General features: G+C 39.9%; 1 protein-coding gene and 2 non-coding genes across 4 annotated transcripts in view; all 3 read right to left on the bottom strand.

Annotated features, from left to right (window-relative positions):
- Nucleotides 1-16,436, bottom strand: part of SYN3 (synapsin III) — a 511,134-nt gene that overhangs the window by 471,191 nt on the left and 23,507 nt on the right. The window contains exons 1-3 of one of the 2 annotated variants that reach the window (XM_056798821.1): nt 7,575-11,892; nt 4,684-4,777; nt 2,831-2,928 (exon numbers count right to left, since the gene is read on the bottom strand). The exons of the other annotated variant lie outside the window; for it this stretch is intronic. The gene's annotated coding sequence lies outside the window, so the exon portion shown is untranslated. Of the gene's footprint in view, nt 1-2,830; nt 2,929-4,683; nt 4,778-7,574; nt 11,893-16,436 lie in introns of those variants that run through there. 2 annotated transcript variants of the gene reach the window in all.
- On the bottom strand, nt 13,673-13,744 carry MIR1542-1 (microRNA mir-1542-1). The gene has a single exon (NR_034955.1). It is a non-coding gene; the product is annotated as a microRNA mir-1542-1 (primary transcript).
- MIR1542-2 (microRNA mir-1542-2) lies at nt 13,869-13,948 on the bottom strand. Its single transcript, NR_034956.1, has one exon. It is a non-coding gene; the product is annotated as a microRNA mir-1542-2 (primary transcript).

The following is a 16,436-nucleotide window of genomic DNA, read 5'->3' on the forward strand; positions in this document are numbered from 1 at the left end:
CAAAGTCAGAGAAGCAGTTGCAACAAAACCTCCAGAATAAAGAGGCAACATTAAGGTTAGAACTGGAAAAATTAAAGTTGGAAATGGAACAAATTTCCCATTCCCACCTTGGCTCTGGCTAGGAAAGACCCATTGAAGGGTCCACTTTGAAATTGGGGTCTCCAACAGTTCCAGCTTCTCTGGCAGCTGCTCCACATGAAGTCCAGATACCAAAGGATCCATTTAAAGTGATTGCAGAAGAACCCAGAAATGCTAAGTAACCAAATGTAATTATGACTCGTGGGTACCTCTTTGAAATCAATTTTAAGAAAACAAACCAATCTTCTGGAGATAAAAACTGCAAGGTGCCCCCTGTGCTCCATCCAATGTAGAACCCTCTCCAATATTAACATGCCTTCTAGCAACATCTCAGTGCTCTGGTCATTTTTTGTCATTATCCCCTGGTTCAATACATTCTCTAAATTATGTAAAAATCCAGGTGAATGCAAAAATAAATTGGAGCAAAAAAATTTGTTTTATCTACCAGTCAACTTGTACTAATGTTAACCAACTACTGCCATGTCTACTGCCCAGTGAGCAATTGGCCAAATACTGCACTCCAGAATGACCAGATCCTCCAGGATGCTCACCAATGCCTTCTTGATACAATTCTTAGAACTTGCCCTCCACACATCGATGCATTTATGTGAGCCAAATTGCAGCCTGTAAATGGAAATCTGATGAAAAGGCTTCTAATAATTGTAACAATCCATTAGAAGATTTCTGAAATTATTCTGTCCCTCCAGACATAGAAAATGCATTTAAGCCCATGTTATTCCAGACATTGGTCAATGGACTGGAAAAGATTATTTCTCAAGGAGGTAGAAAATGTAGTTATGTGCTGGGAAATGACACCTAGTGTTGACATCATTGTTGGAGCAGACCACCATAGTAAGCAAGCAGCTGAAAGTCTGTTGCTCAGGGTAGCCTAATGGTCAGATTTAAAATGAGCAAATCCCCTCCTTGAATTCTTCCAGCCTTCAAAAGTCACCTTTCTCATTGATAAATTTATGCTTATTATTATTGGAAATAAATGGTCCATTGGAGATCTTATTCCAATATCCAAGGTTCCAGCAATGATGGAAAGTGGGACTCATATGACATAATCTCTCTCCTTTCAACACTAATCCTTGAACCTTGAATTCCTGCTTCACTGTCTGGAATTCTTTCTAACTGATGCTGGGGTGACCAAACCAATATTATCCTCTGATGACTACTGCAGGGTTCCTATGAACTCTGATTTGGTCTGGGCAGCAGGTATTGAGAGAAAACCTCTTGTTTGTACTTTTTTCATTTGTTTACCATGCAAGTTGGTCCCCTAAGACCCAGCATGCCTTCTTCCTCTCTGAGAATCTTGGGTTCTGTTTAATGGGAAGGGGCCTGCTCTGTAAATTAAATGAAGCCACTATTTGAAATTCTGAAGTTCATCTGAAGTTTGTTCTAATAGTCTTTGTTTCTCTAATAGAATCTTGACTGTTTATGACATAATGCATCTGTCTCCTAGTTGAGTCTTGCAATTACTTTATATAGGTGTGTCATTTCTAAGAGGCAGCAACAGCTCCTTAATATAGAGGAAATTCATTGGCGTTAATTAGAGGTTGCTAATTGGCAATGGCCAAGCAGAATTCTGATCCTGGAGTGAGGAAGACTGAATTCAAATCCCACCTCAAATGCTTACTAGGGAGTGGCCTTGGGCAAGTCACTTAATTTATATTACTCTCAGTTACCCCACAGGCAAAATAGGGGTACTAATAAGTACTCACCTCACAGAGTTAATGTGAGGATCAAATGAGATAACACAGGTAAAGTGCGTTAAGGTATTCTGTACATGCTGGCAGTCATTTATCAATGATTCCATCCTTTGGGAATCCTTCGGAGGGGGGGCATTTCTTTTAGTCCCTCCTTGAAATTTTGTTTTCCATGAAATTTTCTTTCATGTCAGAGCAGTTGCTGTCTGAGCCCTGCTTTGATGAGATCTAATCACTTCTTAGAAATAACCACTCACATCCTTTCTGTGTGACCTTGGGCAAGTCACTTAGCCCCCATTGCCTAGCCCTTACTATTTTTCTGCCTTAGAACCAATACATAGCATTTATTCTAAGATGGAAGGTAAGGGTTGTTTTTTTTTTTTAAGTAACCACCCAGCATCTCTTTTATCCCTACCATTCTTCTTTCTTTCCCTCTTTTTTTCTGTTCTGGGATGCTGTCCCTGGGGAAAATAAAAGTCCAAAAAAAGAACAGGTGCCATGATCCAGGATGGAATGACTGTACTCTGACTTTCTTTCTTTGCAAGTCTGCTGATGGTTGTGCTTTTCTTACCTTTCCTGGTGGCTGCTTCAGGTTATTGCCAGCAGTATAACCCTGGGAAATCTGAATGGAAATGCTTTTTCCATACCCAAGACTACGTGGCCATTCTCCCACATTCAGACAGACTGATTTGCCCTCAAGGGGATTGCCTCCCTCATTTGGAAGTCCTGTACTGCCATTGACTCACTCTGTCCGATGTATCCTCTCCAAGTAGATTAAAGAAACCTCACCTGTGCTAGACGAAGGCTCTGCTCCTGACCTCCCATCAACCACTCCACTGGGGTGGCTATTTCACACTGCCAACTTCCTACTAAATCCCCAGCTACGAGGATGACTTGCCTCATCACCTGAGGAGCTGTGGCCTCCTGACTCTTCAGGTATCTTGCTATGGAAATTCTAAGCCTTACATCATCAAAGCCAACCAGCTAGCTCTCTGAGGGAGGAAGTGTCAAGCGTGCATCCAGAGGCCTTTGAGAATGCTAACCTGAGGCCAGAGCAGGGGTTCTCAAGCTCTTTTGTGCCAAGGACTCCCTTTGGCAGTCAGTCTGGTGAAGCCTATGGACCCCTTCTCAGAATCCTGTTCTGAAATGCATAAAATACACAGAATTACAAAGTAGGAAATCAATCATATTGACAGAAAGATGTAATCATTCCCAAGGACCCCCTGAAATGTACCAGAGGTCCTGTGGAGATCCTTGGACCCCAGGTTACGAATCCCAAGGCTAGAACTGTTCTCAAGTTGTCTCACTGAGACCTACGGATCCCCGTGTCCTCTGCCAAATAGAAGGAGAATGTCTCTAGGACAGTTTGGTACGGAAGTGATTTGCAGAGAAAGTTATTTAACTCTTCATTATCATTTAACCTATAGAATCTATGTGAATAATAAACTGATAGGCAAATATCAGAATTTCTTGCTATTCCTGCTTGCTATGGGGTGTTGAAAAACAGGGAAACTTAGTGAAGCATCAGGCCATCTGCATGTCTTCGTTTCATAACAATAACTAATAATAATAGATAATATTTTAATTATTTTTTAAGGTTTACAAAACACTTAACAAATATCTCATTCTATCTTCATAATAATCCTGGGAGATATTATCCACATTTTACAGATGAGAAAACTGAGGCAGAGATTAAGTGATTTGCCCAAAGTGAAAGAGCTAATTATTACCAGAGGCTGGATTTGAACTCAGATTTTCCCGACTCCAGATCCAGCACTGTCTCCGCTGTGCCAGCTTTTTAAAGTATGGCAAGTTTGTGTTGACCAACAATTGTGTCACTATGTGTAAAGGCTTTTTTTTTTTAAACTGCAGGGCTTCTTTATCCACTTCAAATCATCAAGGAGATAGATAGTCCTGAAGCCTGCTAAAGAAGGCAACTCACCAGAGACCTGCCTTAAGCTTTGCTGTTGAACTTGGGATCCAGAGACTCTGGTTTAAAAGACTTCTTCCCTAAGGGGTCTTGTAAGAAAGTCTTCTGGGTCAAACATAACCAGAGTCTCTCTGGCTTTGAGTGAATTATCATGCGCTCACTTTGGGGGTAAAATCCCAGGATCTAGTTATTTTATTAATTTCTAATTCTGGATGATTATTACTTTATATTAGAATATAATTTTACAATTATATTAGAATATAGCATAATATTAAATCAGAAATAGCAGAGGAAATTGCAAGTGTTTGTTTGTCTAGAGGAAAGACCCTGGATGAGCTTAATGGGCACACAGGATGAATATTATCAAAAACTGTCATTAATTGTGAGGCCACTGGCATTACAGTTAATTTGAGAGGACTCTACCACCTCATCCCCTTCAGCTGTAACCAGTGGAAATTGCTGTCTGACATGGAACCTCTTGGCACAGTCATTTTAATTTGATGATATTCTGAGCATGGAACCAGGTAAAACTGTTTGAAATATTTAGCCACTAGTTGACTGGTTTTTAAAGATTTTTATATCCTTACCTTTTGTCTTAGAATTAATACTGTGTATTGGTTCTAAGGTGGGAGAGTGCTAAGGGTTAGACAGTGGAGGTTAAGTGACTTGCCCAGGATCACCTGGGTAGGAATTATCTGAAGGCAGATTTGAACCCAGGACCTCCCATGTCTAGGTCTGACTCTCAATCCACTGAAACACCTAGCTGCCCCCCAGTAGTCTACCATTAAAAGGAAAATGCTGCCATAAGGATTACTGTCTTATGTATGTCCAAATATTATAGCCAGCCAGATGGATGTCTATCCGTCAGCAAAGAAAGGTTGAGAATCTTACAAAGGTAATGACAGGAGCATCCTAACTCAGTTTCTCCATCATAATAAATTGCTTCTGAATGGGAAAATTTCTCACCTGTTAGATCATGGGCTTGGCTATGATTTCCTTTGAATGATGTGGACTTCTGCTGCATGAACTGGCCATTCCAAAAGGTATTTATGACAATTACCTGAAATCAAACAGAGCTGAGGCAAATTTGTCCCATCATAGCTATAATAGGTCAGTCTATGATTTTCAGGTTCAGATTTGATTGACCACTTTTAATATTGTTTTAAGCATGTCCCTCTTCTTCATCTATCAGCAGAGTTCCCTAACCAAAGCAGGTAGATTGGCAACCTTTTATGGTGAATTGCATTGTTGGGATCCCCAAAGATCCCTGAGCCTGCTGTGCCAAGGGTATAGGGATAAAGAACCCTATTGTTTATACTGAAAATTCCTCACCTGGCTCATCAGTTCTTCCAATTGCCATATCCTTGCTCTTTGGCTTAGAGCACTGGACTGTAGGTCAGGAAGATCTGAGATTGAAACTGGCTTTAAATATTTACTGGCTGTGTGGTTCTGGACAAGTCACATTATCTCTCAGCCTAAGTTGACTCATTTGCAAAACAGGGAAAATAATAGAGCACTTAATAAATCTTAAATCTCTCTAAAAACTAAGCTCTTGTTATGATTTTCTTATCTTGCTCCTCTGTAGGAATATCTCCATCCTCTTAAAACATGAGGTTAGGATTATAATAAGGAGAAAAATGAATTTGAACCCTCCCACCTATTCACTCTGTAGGGTGTGTGTGTTTCATATGAAGATCTGTGTGTCCACATGGGTCTGTCTGGATGAGGCTCACTGGGAGGCAGGAACTGAAGCTTCTTTGCCTGCCTTTCTTTAAGGGAGACTTTGATTCCCTGCCAGAAGGAAAGGATGAATTTGGAGCCACCAAGCTGGTCATTCTCTTCTTCTCAGAGAGATAAGGTTCCGGGGTATAATTATACCTACCCGTCCCTCCATCCCAATATTGTTCATCTATGGTATGGGTTGGCAAACTTCACTCCTCATTTTTGTACCACTCCAAGAATAGTTTTTACATTTCCAAATAAAGATTTTTGTATTTAGAAAGAATTTTTAGCTTAAAGTACAAAAAGAGGGGTGGGCTCTAGCTTACCAACACCTGGGAGGTGTGTGGAAATAATTATGGGGTTCAAGCTGCACTCCTAACAACTATCTCTTATCAGGGAAGGAATGCTCCAGGGTAGATATCTAAGGCTTGACTCTCTTCCCATCAAATACCAGTTGCACAAAGACCACACAGAGAAAATAGGGGGGAAAACCCAGTTAGCCAAGCTGGTAGGAAACAGAACTTAGAGAAGGTACACAGATGAGACTATACCAAACAGTGAATGAGCTCTTCGTTTGGGAGCAAGATATGCTGAACCAAGAAAGAGAGTCCTAGATCTCACCTAATGTGAAATTCCCTGAAGCTTCTAGGGAGGCAAATTGGGGACGGGGACATGATTGAGGTACAGGTTCCTCTACCTGTTAGCTTCTTCCCAGTCTTTCCCTTCAGGGACCTCTCTGAAGAGAATCTGGAACCGAGTATCTTCTCTCTCTTGCAGCTGGAAGCCCGAAGACCAAGCTCTGTCCTTTTTCAAGGTCTCACGAACTCTGCCCCTCATGAAGGCATGGAGTATTGAGTATCAGTCTATACCACTGAGGAGAGTCTTATACAGATAGGCTTTGAGTTCCTAGCTATGAATATTTTAAGGATATATGTTATAATAATCCTCCAAATGGGAAATTGATACAGAGATTTTAAAAGTTCTCAATCTTAGTTGAGCATTGATTCACCTTGAGAAAGCAGTAGAATGATCCTAAGAACTGGAAATGTTATTTTAAATTTGGAATGCTCCATTTTTTCACTGCAACTATGAAGTAGGCTTATCAGCATGAAAGTCAACTACTCAAAGACATTAACAGCAGTTGCCTCCTCTTTGGTGCCCCCTTTTTCTTTGTTGTTTCTGCTTTTTTTTTCTCTAAAAACTGTTAAAGGTATTAATGGATATTTTTTTTAATCTCTCCATAAATTTTAGTTTTGGGGGAGAGAAGGTCCATTCTGAATTTTGGTCTGAGGTCTCTCTTCCCTTTAGTATTGCATCAAAGGCTCATTCTTGACAAATTTGGCGAAAGGGTTTTTTTCTTTGACCAAGGGACTTCAGAAGCCCAACTTCATTGTCCAACCTCTTCATTTTATAGATAGAGAAACTGAGGCTGAGAGAAGTGAAATGTTACCCAAGGTCACACAGGTCTTTGGGGTTGTAGCTTTAGAGATGGAAGGGGCTTCAGAGATGCCTCTAGGGAAATCCTCCCATTTTACAGATGGGGAAACTGAGTCCTGGATGTTTTAGTGACTTGCTCCAAGCCAAAGAAGTCAAAGTCCTAAAGTCAAAAAAGGGCCTCTGAGACCATCTAGTCCAACCTCTTCATTTTATATATGGGGAGACAAGTCCAAAGAGAGGCTTAGTGGCTTACTCAAAGTGACAAGCCATAGAGAACACAGATCAAGAACTGAAAGGGACCCTGGAGGCTATCTGGTCCATCCTTATTTCATGCATGAGGAAACCAAAGTCTTGAGAAATTAACTTTAACTAATTAAATTTAGCTAATTAAGAGACTTGCTTAAGTGACATTGGTAATTTCAGAACTTGAAACCAGCCCCTTAATTCCAAATCCAAGACCATTTCCCCCGCTTTCCGGGTAAAGGCTGTTTCCTCAGGAGAACCAAAACTCCCATTATAATAAAGAATTTCTGAATTTGGATTAAGGGGCAAGAAACAGACCCTCATGGGCATCTGAATCTCTTTGGCACCCATGGAGAAGTCCCAGTTAGAAGAGGCTAGTTTGGAGTCTGCTCATAGGGAACAGAATAACCCCATGCTTCCTCCACCCCAACCCTCCTTCCCCTCTGCCCAGGTACCTGGATCCTCCTCCTCAGCCTCTGCTTAGGTGGGAGGTGCCCAGAGGGTTGGAGGCAAAGACCCTAGAAAAAAGACATCAATCAACAAATATTTATTAAGCACCATCCATGTGCAATGAAGCCCTGGGGATGCAAAGAGAGAAGTGAGTCCCTGATTCTGATTGCCACAGACTGTACCAGAGGGGTAGATCAACCTTGGTATGCTACAGTTCCTAATTCTCCTCCATCTCTCTCTAGAGCTGAGACAAGTATCTGCTCTCTCAATGTCTCTAAGGTCAGTTTGGCAACTCTACCCACCAAGTCACAGAGCATGTGCTGAGCTACACTGGTATAGGGTGTTTCCTTACATGAAACGGGTTCTACAAACCAGGGAAAATCACAGGTTGGGTCCAAAAAAAAAAAAAAGACACTTGCTTGGGGCAAAGCCTTATTTGTTCCACCTTGATTATAGTTTGGCTAGGATTTGAACCCAGGTTTTATATATGATTCCAGATAGAGTGCCCTCCCCATAATGACACATGACTACAGAATAATGTATGGAGTTGAAGGTTTGGCTTCCAGGTTCTGTAATTCTAAATAATCTCCAGGAGAATCCTGCCTCTTCCCTTGGACTTGGAGGAAGATGGGAGTGAGTTTAGCAGTTTCTGGGTGAGTCATAGGACTGCCAGTGTCCATCCCATGAACTTTTAGAGTGTCTTCAGTAGCTGCCAAACAACCAACAAACATGAATTTCCTAATATGTACCAGGTCCTATGCTGGATATGAGAGGATGCAAAGAAAAAGACCTTGCCCTCAAGGAACATCAGTTTCAAAGTTCAAGAAGGGAAAAAGTTTGCTTCCCCTTCTAAGATATGCAAGAGAGAACACAGAGAAAACAGGAGATAATTCTAGAAGGAAAGAAGGAAACCATATAGAGGGCATATATCTGTGTTTATGTCAAATAACAAATGTTATACATTATAGCATCTAAAATTTATTAGGAATTTCCTATATGCCAGGAATAATGCTAATTGCCAGGGATACAAGCAAGGAAGCAAGGAAGACACTCCCTGACCTCAAGGAGCTTCGATTCTAATGGAAGAAACAACATATGCTAGATGAGGGACTTCTTGGGTTTCTCAAAATTATATGGTAAAATCAAAGGAAAGTTGGACTCTGCTGTTGGAACCACTCTGGTCTCTGATTGGGAGAGCTTTCACCTATCCTGCCAAATCCAGGTCTCTACTTCCCACTTCTTGACCATCTCTAAATTCTGCCTGTCTCAGTACCCCTCTTTGTTTTCCAATTCCTCTTTATATATTGTATTTTCCGTTAAAATATACTTCTTGAGGTGGAGACTGCCTTACTTGCTTGTGTTTATAGTACAGTGCCTAACAAATGGTTAGATGGTTAACAAGTTATCTATCTACCTACCCATCTGCCCACCATCTATTTATCTACCTATCTGTTAATACATCATTTAGGTACCTCTCTGTCCATCTATTCATCGTCTATCTACCTACCTAGCATCTATCTTTACCATCTACCTATTTTCTCTCTCTCTGTACCTCTCTGTCCATCAAACTGCTGATCTGTCTACCTGTCTAGGTACCTTATCTGTCTATCTACCTACCTAGCATCTATCCATCTCTACCAATCATCCATCCATAATCTAATTTCCTATCTACCTACCTATCCATTCATCTTCTAGGTAACTATCTGTTCATCTATCCATCATCTATCTATCTACCAAACTATCTATCATCTACCTCTACCAATCATCCATCCATATCTATCTATCTGTCTGTCTGTCTGTCTATCTATCTATCTATCTATCTATCCATTATCTATTTGCCTATCTATTTACCTATCCATCCATCCCCTAGGATTTCATCTGTCCATCTATGTATTCATCATCTATCTATATAAATGCAGTAAGTCATCACCAATTCCAGGGAGATTGGGTTAAAGGTTCTAAGTAAGACATATTACCATGGGAACAGACATTCAAGAGTTTTCTGGAAAGAAGGCAGCATTGAAGCCATGTACTTTTGACCTAGAATTTGAAGAAGCTGGGAGCATTTGGCCTGGAGAGGGAAGAATATGTGATAGCTGTTTTTAGAGGAAAGAGCACAGTATTTAGAGTCAAAGGACCTGGGTTCAAATCCTACCTCTGTCTCTTAATGCTTGTGTGACCTTATGTAAGTCCTCTCACCTCTTTAGGTCTCAGTTCCCTCATCTGTAAAATGTTGGACTAGATTTAATGACTTCTCAAGTATCTGCAAGCTCTGAGTATATGATTCTATTGGCAATGATAGGGTGCAGTGTGTAGAGTGACAGATCTGGAGTTAAGAAGATCCCAGTTCAAATTCTACCCTAGGCACTTACTAGTTGTGTGAACCTGTAAGTCACTTGACCTCTCTAAACCTTGGTTTTCCCTTTTGTTAAGTAGGGAAAATAAAAGTGCCTTTGGTTGTTGTGAGGATGAAATAGGATATTTGTAAAGTGCTTTGCAAGTCTTAAAGTACTATAAAATACTAGCTAACTCATAATTATTATGACTATTATTAATACTCTAGGGCTACAGGTTTTTTCCCCTTATGCCACCAATGTAAAGGAGGAAGCATTAGCATCATCAGCTCCATTTTGCAGACAAGGAGACTGAGGTTCAGAGAACTGAGATAGCTTGTCCATGCTCCTATTGTCAGTAGCCATCAGAGGTGGGATTTGAGCCATGGTTTCGAGATTCCAAATCCAGCAGGATGTCTAAGAAATTGTATTGTCCCTCAATGAATTTGATTGTTCACTACCTTGCTGAAGCTTCTGTTTGGAGTTTTTACTATACATAACTGTTTCCACAACTTCTTTCTAACAAGTGAAATTCCAAATTTCATACCATTTCCCAAATTCACACCCATCCTGGTACTGGGCTAGAGGCAGCTGGGGGCACAATGAAGTCCTGAACCAAGAGGGCCTGAGTTCAAATCCAGCCTTAGATACTTATCAGCAAGTCACTTAGATTCTGATCAAGTCACTTGACCCTTGTTTGTTTTAGTTTTCTCATCTGAAAAATGGGGATAATAATAACATCCATCTCCCAAAGTTGTGAGGATCAAATGAGATAACATATTTAAACTACCAAGCAAAGATTAAAGCACAATACAAATGCTAGTTATCATTATACATTTCTAAGTATCAATCTCTTTATCTATATTATGAAGATAATGATCATTGAATTCCTTAACTCATAAGTCCATTGAGAAGAAAGCACTTTGTAAATCTTAGAGTTCTCCATTAATGAGATGTTGTTATAGACTCTGTGGTTTCATCAGGATAGAGAGTTTCAGGTGAGCAATAAGCTCTACTAGGGTAGATCAGGACCTGCCCTGTAAGTGATAGCCATAGAGATATTTCTAGAGCATTGAGAATAAAGTCAGATAAAGGGAAAGAGAAAGAAAGTGGAGGAAAGAGGGGGGGAGAGGAAGGAACAGAAGTAGGAAGAGAGATACATGGGGGAGAATGAAAAAAAGGGAAGAAAGGAGAGAGAAAAAGGAGAAAAGAGAGAAAATGGGAGAAAGAAGGGAAGGAGAAGAAAAGAGACAAAGTAGGGAGAGAGAAAGGGAGGAAGGAAGAAAGAAAAAGGAGAAGAGAAAAAAGAGGAGAGAAGGGGAGAGGAAGAGAAGAGGGATGACAAAGGGAAGAAAGAGAAAAGAGAGAGAAATACTAAGAGGAAAGAAAGACAACAATATAAAGAGAAAGGAAGAATAAAGAGGAAAATGGAGAGAGATCGATTGAGGAAGAAAGCGGAAAGAAGAGGAAAAGAGATTGAAGGGAAGGAGAGGGAAAGAACCAGCACAGATAAGAGAAAGTTTGAAAGCAGATGAATGTTCTTTTTTCACAGGAACTGCTTTTCTGGCTACTTACTTTGCAGATGATACCCATGTCCTCCAGTTTAGACTGGGAGTCTAGCTAGCTGGAATGTTCTAATATGTTGAGCAGAATGGTTAAACTCCAGATGTTCTTTACATTAACAGCTGAGCCTTGATTAGTCAGTGACCATATCTCCTTAATATCTGTGTAGTTGCTCTTTTCAAATAACTTAATACTACTGAGCCAGCTGTTCTGAGTCCTCTCTTTGACAACAGGCCAGGAAATGGACTTATTTGAATTTCCTTTAAGATGTTTAGAGAATAGGGAACTGAAATGCTTCTGTCCAGACAAAATGAATGCACCCAGCAGAAGAAGGGGAGTGATCAAATAGGGAAAAAGCCCAGTGATTTTGTATCAAATATATCTGGTAAGGGTTTAGTATCTTAGATGTAAACAGATAATATAAGAGCAGTACTCATTCTCCAATAGACAGATGGTCAAAAGATATGAAAAATAGTCCTCAAAAAATTTGCAAAATATTCACCACCACATGAAAAAGTGCTCCAAATCACTAATATTAAGAGAGATGCAAACCAAAACAACTGTGATGTTTCACTTCACACTAAAAATTGAGGAAGGTGACAAAAATGGTAACAGTCAACATTAGGAGGATTATGGAATGATAGGTACACTAATGCATTGTTGGTAGAGCTATGAAATGAACAACTATTTTGGAAAGCAATTCAGAATCAGACCAAAAAATAGATAAAATTGTCTGTACAAAGGGGCAACTAGGGAGCTCAGTGGATTGAGACAAGCCTAGAGACAGAAGGCTTTAAGTTCAAATTTGGCCTCAGACTCTTCCTAGCTTTGTGACTCTGGTCATTTAACCCCCATTATCTAGTCTTTACCTGTCTTCTGCCTCAGAACCAATACACAGTATCGATTTTTAAATGGAAGGTTAGGGTTTAAAAAATGTCTATACTCTTTGAATCAGAGACTCCATTACTGGGCTTATACTGCAAGGAAGTCAATAATAATAAGAAGAAAGTCTCAATGTACACATATACTTATAGCAGCACTTTCTGTGCTAGCAAAGAATTGGAGGCAAAGTAGGTATTCACTGAGTAATGGTAAAACAAATGGTACTACATGAATGTGATGGAATATGTCTAATCTATAAGAAATAACGTAATGAATAAGAGAAACATGGAAAGGTCTACATGAACGGATGCATAGTGATATAAATAAAGCCAAGAAAAGAAGAGGCATATTGAAAACAACATACATGGAAGTCACTTCCAAAATATTGAAACCTAATGCTACAAAATTATAAAGACTAAATATGATTTAGACGAGATATAAGAAGATAGTCCACCCACCAATCCTTTGCAGAGGCGGGAGGTTCAAAAATGCTATATACTGCACATACTTTTAGGCTTTTTTTGATATGTTAAAACAGTTATACTGATTATCCTCCCCCCTTTTCTGTCTAAAAATATTATTTGTTTTATGGGATGGTTGTGGGCGGGGTAAATGATACTCAGGGAAATTTTGATGTTAAAACAACACAGAAGACATCAATATAAACTTATTTAAAACAAACAAAAGAGAATTATGGGAGGCAATGGTGGGCATCAGCCAGCTGAAGCATGTAGCATATGACATTCCCCCAAAGTGCTGTACAAGTGCTCAAAGACAAGCCTAATCAATCATCAACCAAGCAGCATTTATTAAATGCCTACTATGACAGGCACTGGGGATACAAGTACAAAGAATAATACAATCCCTACTCACAAAGAGCTTACAGTCTAATCAGAGAGACAAGTCCATACAAAGATATATTTATAAATAAAAATACAGAATACAGATAAAGTGAACAAATGCCAATATATCCAAAGTCTTTAAATACAAAGCAGTTTGGGAGGGAGGACATAAACAGTAGAAGGAATCAGTAAAAGTTTCATACAGAAGATGACACTTTAGTTACATCATAAAGGGAGAGACTCCATGAAGTGAGGGAGAGAGCAAGTACATCCTAGGCATGGGTAGGACAAGTGTCTCTCTAGAAATGCAATGAGCTGTCGGATTACAAAGAGGATTCCCCATCACTGAAGATCTCTAAGAGACCTCTCATCTACCCCCCCCAATCTTTTTTCCCCCAGGTTAACATAATCTTACAGGTACATTAGGATGATTAAATGAAATAATTCAACACGTGGTCATTAAGTACTCACTATGTGCCAGGCACTGTGCTAGGCATTGGAGATCAATAAATTAATGAAAATACATTTATGAAACTCCTATGTGCCAGGCACCGGGCTAGGCATTGAACATCAATACATCAATTGACACATTCGTTACTACCTATGCTATGCTAGACTCTGTGCTAGGCGTTGGAGATCAACAAATCACTCAACACACCTTTATGAAGCTCTTATTGCCAGGCACAGTGCTAGGCATTGGAGATCAATAAATAAATCAACACACATTTATGAAGCTCCTATGTGCCAGGCACTGTACTAGGCATTGGAGATCCATCAACGCACATTTTGTAGTCATCTATTCTCTGTCAGGCACTGTGTTTGGTGATGAATAAAAAAAAATACAAAATTGAGACAGTCCCTGCCCTCAAGGAGCTTACATTCTATGGAAAGAATGGATGAGACAGAGCATTGCATGTCAAAATTCACCATACAAATAAGAGAAGTGGGAAGAGCCTTTGAGTTCACTGGGCACCACCTCCCTCCCAGTGTTGGAATGCATACTTTAGTATTCTTGACAGAGAATCATCTAGTCAAAGAGAATTTAGCCTCTTTGGGGGAGGAAGAGATTTGAGAAATTATCCAAGGTCCTGGTCCTATCATTTTAATCAATCAACAAACATATTAAATGTCTATGGGGTGCCAGACACTGTTTCAGATCAATAAATTGATGAAGAGAGGGGAAGTGAGTTCCCCATACTCACATAGCTATAAATTAGCAGAGCTAGGATTAGAATCTCTGTCTCTTCAATCCATTCCCCCCCAAAGATCCAAGCTAACTTTATTTTTTTACCAATCCCAAATGATGAATGGGAATACCATACCAAAGGAAAGGAAAGCTGACTAGCCCTAGGACCTCCTAGCACAGCTGATACCTTTCAAGACTTTGACCATTTTGGGGAAGCTAATTTACATAAACTTCCCAGGCTGCACTTCTTTCTTTTGAGTGGAGTTAAGAGAATCCCCAAAACACAGATTCCAGGGGTTTAGTTGAAGCATTAACATCATTGCTACAAAGCAATAGCCAAGGTCTGTTTTCCCTGGCAGCTGGGGCCCAGATTTATGGGTTTTAATTTTCAAGGCCTTAGGGCTGGAGTTGGGATGATTGATGACTCTCGTTAGGACTAGTACAGCTGCCCCATTGATGTTAAGAGAGAGTGGGAAATCACACCTGCAGTGGGGTAGCCCATGCAGGCAAGAGATTATGATGACCCTAGGGAACCTTGACTAATGACTTCAAAAGACTCCCCAAAATGGAAAAAATGATCAGCTGTGATGCTGGGTCTTTGAAACACTGAATCTCTGAGATGGAAGGAAAGCCAGAGGTCATAGAATGACAGGATTCTAGTGCCAGCCAGAAGGGCATCAGAAGGTCATCTAGTTCAATCCTTTTATTTACAGAGGAAGTAACTGAGGCTGAGGCTGATAAAGTAACTTTCCCCAGGGCACAGAGGGAATAGATTTAAGAGCTGGATTTATCTGAATCCCTGATGGAATATATTTGATGGGGTGGTGCGGGGCAGTTATAATTGTGTTTTCTTACTGAGACTATACAGAGATGTAGAGCTCACTACCTATAAAGGCAGTCAAGTCCACTTTTAGATAGTTTTTTTTTGTTTAGAAGTTGTGTTTTTCCTTCTATCAAACCAAATTCTATCTCCCTTATCTTCTACTCATAACTTGTAGTTTAGCTCTCTAGGACCAAGCAGGACAAGTCTTTACCCCTCACATGACAATCTTTCAAATATGTAAAAAGAGCTCTAGCTCATTCTCTCCATCCCCAAGTCTTTTCTTCCCCAGGTTAAAAATCCCCAGCTGATCATCATACACATATGGTCTCTATATAGTTTTGTTTGTTCTCCTTCTGGAGAATAGGAAACAGAATTGGACAAAACATTCCATATGTTGCCTGAACATGGCTTAAGGTAGTAGCAATATCAACAAACTAGTTTTGGATACAACATCTTTCTTAATGGAGAACAGTTACATTATTATTATTTACCACCACCACCACCACCATCATCATCATCACCATCACTATCATCATTATCATCATTATCATCATCATCATCATCATCATCATCATCATCATCATCATCATCATCATCATTTTCCAGCAGCTGCATCACAATATTGACATTTAGTATGCAACTCACTAGGACTCTCAGATTTTTTCATATATACTGTTTTACCCAGTAAAGGATCATAGATTTTAGAGTTGGAAGGGAATTTTGAATTGATCTAATCTAACTTCTTTATTTTATAAATGAGGAAACTAAGGATTAATGAGAGGAAGCATCTTGACCAAGATAACAGCTAGAAAACACAAATCCAGCACTCCCTATCTGGGTATTTGATTTAGTTGCTATGCAGTGTGGAATTTCATGTTATTAAAAAAGTGTGTGCTTAGACTGTTGGGTTAGAAAGCTCCCTTCAGTGTTCCTCAAGGAGCTTTCTACCTTATCTTGCTCTAGAGTCAGGAAAGACCACAGAGTAATTGTCTGGGGGTGGGAGGGAGGATTCTTGGCCAGCAGCCCAAGTCAGCCAAGACTGAGTTCTCTTTTCACTTTTTGTTTGTTTGCTTTTTGGACATGGGTCATTATTAGGAAACTCACTCCATAATTAAGTTTAAGTTGTTCTCTTTGCAACTTGACTCCCCACACCTATACTCTTAATTCTGACCTCTGGGGCCAGCAGAGTGAGAGTAAACCCTCTTCCTCAAGACAGAGAGCTTTTCAAATACTTTAAG

The sequence above is a fragment of the Monodelphis domestica genome, chromosome 5, assembly GCF_027887165.1.
Source record: "Monodelphis domestica isolate mMonDom1 chromosome 5, mMonDom1.pri, whole genome shotgun sequence".
NCBI lineage: Eukaryota > Metazoa > Chordata > Mammalia > Didelphimorphia > Didelphidae > Monodelphis > Monodelphis domestica.